The sequence below is a fragment of the Euprymna scolopes genome, chromosome 22 (genome assembly GCF_053919585.1).
Source record: "Euprymna scolopes isolate OS-2025 chromosome 22, ASM5391958v1, whole genome shotgun sequence".
Classification (NCBI taxonomy): Eukaryota; Metazoa; Mollusca; class Cephalopoda; order Sepiida; family Sepiolidae; genus Euprymna; species Euprymna scolopes.
The window spans coordinates 46,978,677-46,984,468 of record NC_136503.1 but is presented as its reverse complement, the minus strand read 5'-3'; the positions used below and the strand labels follow the sequence as shown (position 1 = coordinate 46,984,468).

General features: G+C 32.4%; 1 protein-coding gene across 1 annotated transcript in view; it reads left to right on the top strand.

Moving 5' to 3' along the window:
- LOC145243412 (uncharacterized) overlaps positions 1–1,742 on the top strand; it is a 33,481-nt gene extending 31,739 nt beyond the window's left edge. Inside the window, exon 4 of the mRNA XM_080106266.1 lies at positions 1–1,742. This exon is cut by the window's left edge and continues 802 nt beyond it. The gene's annotated coding sequence lies outside the window, so the exon portion shown is untranslated.
- Positions 1,743–5,792: the final 4,050 nt, after the last annotated feature.

Sequence of the window (5,792 nt, the reverse complement as noted above, 5' to 3'; positions counted from 1 at the left end):
ACTGAACAGGACACTGTTTTGAAAACAACCAAAGAAAGCATGGCTGTTTATATCAGTTGTAATATTTTATACAGGTCCAAATCCAATGTATCCGCAGAATATGAACATTTAAAAAAAAAAAAAATGAAAATAAATAATGTATGTATGTATGTATGTATGTATGTATGTATGCAGACATATCTGACTTGCAAACACCATCCTGTTGGACTAAAGTTTTGGATTGTATAGAACATATGTGCACGTAAAATAGTGTTCAAACTAGTCATATTCTTGAATACATTTTTTTTTTTTTGAGTTTTGCTTATTTGTGAGGTTTTATTTTCAATCTCCATTTCTTTGGGTTCATTGGCTTTGTAATCAGGCTATTTGGGAGTGGTAGTTGAGCTAGGAGTAAGTGGCTCAAACCTGGCATATGTCGATCAGACTGTCTTATTAGGATCAACCAGAAACGAAATATAGATTGCACTAAATGCTGCAGGAGTGCGCTTTGCATGGGAATCAACATCTCCTAGACTATGGTTTCTCCTGAGTCTCTACGGAGGTTTGGAGACGGTTGCTGCTGAATGGTGTAGTTTTGAAGAAATGGAGTTGAGTTCTTTTGCTCCATGCTATCTATGCTGGGTGCAGCACAGATCGATCAAGTTGAAATCGTTAGATCCACCTTTGTCTGTTTTGCATCCGTTTTCATGAGGGGTATCAGGATATTTCAACATCAATCAATGGTATTAATTTTCCTCTATGGTTGCGAAATGTGACTAATTAGTGGAACTGTGAAGTCTGTAACAGTGAATGATTCTACTGTATTCTGTGTTGTTGACAGTTTCTCAACTGCTGGTCTTTGTCAATGCTTCAATCTGAAATTTGTGTCATCTATCTTGTTACAGCAACATCCTCAATAATTCTGGCATATATCTTGTCACGCAGAGGGGCAATTAATTCATAATAATCCTGCCTCGATGATGCAACCCTATTAGTGGGCAGCTGAAGATATAGGTGACAACCATCAGACAAAACTTGACTCTCTCAGAGCTACAAGTTGTTGGTCTTCTCCAATGGAATCATAATTGGTAAATCATCTCTTGTGACCCTGTTCAAGACGATTGTTTATCTGTATGTCAGTCACAATAGTTTAGTTAGGAAAGAACCAAACCAGCATGAACATTATTGCAAATATAAGTATCAAGAAATAACTTATTTTTTGTAAATAATTTTTTTTTTTTTAAATGCTTTTTCACACTTTGAGTCATGGAATGGAACGGAAACATTTTTCTTTATGAAAAATAATTACAGATTTAGCTTTAATAAAGGAATTAATTTTGAAGATTATAGCTACAATAAGTAGGCATGGACAAAGATTTCAGCTGATTCTGAATATCATTCCCACAGTTATTTTCAGAGCTTTATGGAGTCTTCCAAAATGGAGTGTACACCAGGAGTACACTCCTTTTTTGCTCCAGTGAATGAGGAGAGAGCTCCTTTTATATTCTACCAGAGTAGAGTTAGAGGAACTCCATTTGGGGCTAAAGAGCTGGTTTTAGTGCTTGGAGCACCAAGATTATTTGAATGTTATGTTTTAAACATTAAACAATAAAAATGAAACAAAAGTTTGAGCTAAACTCGAGTTTTTTAAAATAAAATATATATGGAATACATTTGAAGCCAAATTACATGAAATTATTAAAATAAACAAGTGTTTATTTTTAAGGTGTATTTCTGAATAAAACTCCCTCGTTAGTTTTTTATATTTTTTCTCTTTTTCCTTGCCATGATTTTAAGTTGAAGAAAGTTGAATGAAGAGTTCATGTGATGTTAACTGTGGTGTTGTTTTTGAAATGCCGGAAGGATGCACCTCGACACGCGATTTAAAAATCAGAGTAGTTTTTTCTTTCTTTTTTTTTATCTGTGTTAGAATCGTTGACTGAGATTTGAATTTTAAAATAAAATATGTATTAAATTTTTTTTAAGCCAAATTATAACACAACATTTGGCTTCAAATGTATTCTGTACATATTTTTAAAAATTCAAATTTCAGTCAACGCTTCTAACATGAATTAAAAAAAAATACTCTAATTTTCCAGAGTTTTTCTTTATATAGTCTATATATTTCTATATTTCTATAGTAAATGTATATATGTGAGAGAGAGAGAGAGAAATCAGTTATACATGAAAAGCAAAACATTTGAACTGCTCAATTCTTTGTATTGGAGAAAGCACGATTTGTCAACTAAGGGGTTATATTTGAAATGATATATTTCTCTTAAAAGACGGGAGACTGTCTCAAAAAATCCCCTTCAACGGTGTCAAGTCATTCTGTGAAAATCCTTTGAGGTAAGTTTCTTAAAGGTTTCAACTATTTTGTATTTATGACAAGTATTTTTATTGCTAAATAAATATGCGTTTTTTCTTATTAATTAATTTACTTTGTACACAATTTTGTCCACCATTATTATTATTCAAAGAAAGTTATTAAAAATAACTCTTTAAGGATAATAACTAAAAGAAGTAGGGTTTTTTTTAACAAATAAATTATATTTATCGTACTGACACTCATTTAATTTTGTGCTATTTTGAAGACACATTTTAAAGATCAATTTCTAAATAAAATATATTGACAACAAACGTTCTATTGTATATAAAAAAAAAGACTTTTCATTGCGATTTTACATTAATATTTTTTCTTGTCCAGAATTGCCTCTATATTAAAAAACAAAAAGAAAAATCTGTATAATGTAAGTACCCATTGATAAAATGAAAATATATTTTAAAATTCATGTAAATTGATCAAATACTTTTATTTTTAAATAAGAAAATCAAATTTTATGTGTAACCAAAAAAAACGGCAGTCTTGTCTGGCATTTTAACAACAATCCTCCTACCTTAGAAAAAAATAAAGGGCGATAACTCAACATAATTCAAATTTGCAAAATTTATATTGTAATGTTTATGAATTCCCTTAAAAAATAAATTTCTTTATACAAATAAAACTACTTGATCAATTTACATGATTTTTGAAATATGATATTTTTGTTTCGTCATGGGTATGTGCATCATACACATTTTTTCTTTATTTTTGTTTGTTAATACTAAGGAACTTTTGGACAAGAACCCCTTTTTTTTCTTTTTTTTTTTAATTTTTTTTTTTTAGTACACCATCGGCAAAATATTGTAAATAGGCAGTGTTTAAAATAGGCCTTCAAATATAAAATTGATATAGATTTGTCTTTACAAAAAGAAAAGATGAATCTTATAACATCTTAACAAATATCAAAATATTAGTGAGATTTTGCCAAATGCCATCTTGTTACAGTCTTGCACTTAAACTGATACATACACACACACACACACACACACACTCACATTGACGAGATCCTTTCATGCTCACATTTATATTTTGATCACTCACCAACGAAATAAAATGCTTGTGGAAAGAAGGGACATTTACACAATGCATTGCTGAAAAAAAAAAAACTTTTTCAAAGTAGGGAGTACAAGGGTAGCCAACTCCAATTTTCGGTTTGTGAACGGGAGCTGGAGCAGTTCCAAAAGTACTGATTATTTTATCTATCAGGATATTTTTTTTTTATTTCACATTCGTCTTTGCTTTTATACACTTGTCAAAAATTCTGGCGTGCAAGCGGAAACAAAAACGTAAATATTTGCATTTAAATTGCGATTTTTTTATCACCTGCAATAAAAACAGTACAAAATCGAAAAAACTGAGTTTTTATTGTTACGTCTTTCGATGGAGTGATAAAACAATGAATCATTTGAATTATTTGTCACACGGACACACACACGTATGCACGTTGCAAATATTGCATGACAAGGGTCATGTTTGAATGTAAAAGTTTTAGTGACACTTAAATGTCAGAGTTGCCCCCAAAACAGACATCAATGAAACCATGTGACTTCAGGGTGAATATTTTTTAATCTTTTTTCTTCCAGCAAAGAAGACACATATAATGTTGTGTATACAATGTAACTAGGTATAACGGGATGGGTTATCTGCCTATCTCTTTCTCTTTCATACAAAAGCAAGCTGTTGCTCTGATGTTTTCTGTGACTGTTCATCTCTTTGTAATAAACCTTTTTTAAAAACTAAACGTTGGTGTCTGAATAATTGTATTCACAGAAAAGCAATAATCTATTGCTGTCACTAACACGGGTGCATAATAGTTTATATACACACAGCATTAACTGAAAACATAACACAAAGTCAAGTATCAGTTTGATCTGAATTGTGAATTTTCAAATCAAATGAATGTGTAGAACTATGCCATTGCCACTCTCAACAATTGCCAACCCTAATGCCAGCCCTGTCAGTGGGGCATTAGAATACGCCGACTGCCCCCCTGCAGAGGGTAAAAGTCCCTAAATGGGGGTCCTGGATATGACCTTAAACTATATCCAGTGGTGAGGCCCCAGCTTGTGGGCTTTGGGGAGTGTGGAGCCACCCTTTAATTACCATTGCTCCCAGGTCCACTCTGACCCGGAGTGGTAGTACCTGTTAGGGTCCCAACTATGGGTTAAATAGAAACTGACGTGAAAACAACAAATATATTCTATTAAAAATAATTTTCTTCCGAATCTTTGGATTCGGCATTAAATAACCCGAAAAGGGTTGATATGCCGTAAAACAAAAACCAACCAACCAACCAACGACCCTAATGCCATGTGCCATGGTTTTTTCTCCTTCATCTTCACTTTTCATTCTGGCCATATCGTCTTGACAATCACCAAGGGTGCAAACACTGGTTCATAAATATCAAACAAAAGAAAATACAAGCTCAAACACATTCTGAAGATATCAGTTGTACTCTGTGTGTGTGTGAATGTGTGTGATACCATCATGGAAAAGGACCTCCCAAATACTAACATCTGCATCTTAGATAAATATTAGATAAGAGCCAATTGAGATGATCTGCCTGTCGACAGACAACACATACCAGTTTTATATAATTTCTTTCAACTAAAGGACAATTTCAAGGTTGTAACTTCTGGCCACATATGCTCAATTGTGTATACAACATAAGATCGATTAATTTTTATCAAATGTTTATTTATAACTAGCAGGGATCGGGGGGGGGGCTGATCTAGCAGATCGTAAAATATACTTAAATATATTTTAATTCATGCAAATTTCGTATTTATTATTACAGAGCCAATTCTCTATTAAACATTCTATATGTATGGTACTGATTTTAAAAGTTTAATAATAAAAATGACTTCGGTGCTATCAGGTAGAATCGAAATCAAAACATTTAGCGTTTCAGCAGCATTCCTTCATTTAATTCTCCAGTCGCATTCCCTGCTGTTTGAGCTAACTCATTCAAGACATAAAAAAAACGATTTAAAATCAAATAACTTCTAGCTAATGATTGAATTTGCGCATGCGTAAAATTAATAGAAGTATGTTGGCAAGTTGGAATGAACATTTTGCATTTCAACTTGCCGTCTTGCATTCTTCATCCATCCAAACAAAGATTTTACTCGTCATAAACCATCCTTGATGTATGATTACTATTTTCTGTTAATTTCAATGTTATGTGACCTGTAGCTTAAGAATTTATTGGTTAAACACACACACACACATACATACATCTATTTTATTTATATAGAAAAGGCAGTGTTTTTCCTTTTGCCAACAATCCTTTTGTCAAAAATTATTATAGAAGATAGTCTTGTAATTCACAGTAAGATGTGCTCACATACCTTTGTATGAGAGTCCCTCACTTGTGTTATCTGTTTCTTGTACATGGTCACAAGGACAGTGTCTCTGTAGAATCATGTTG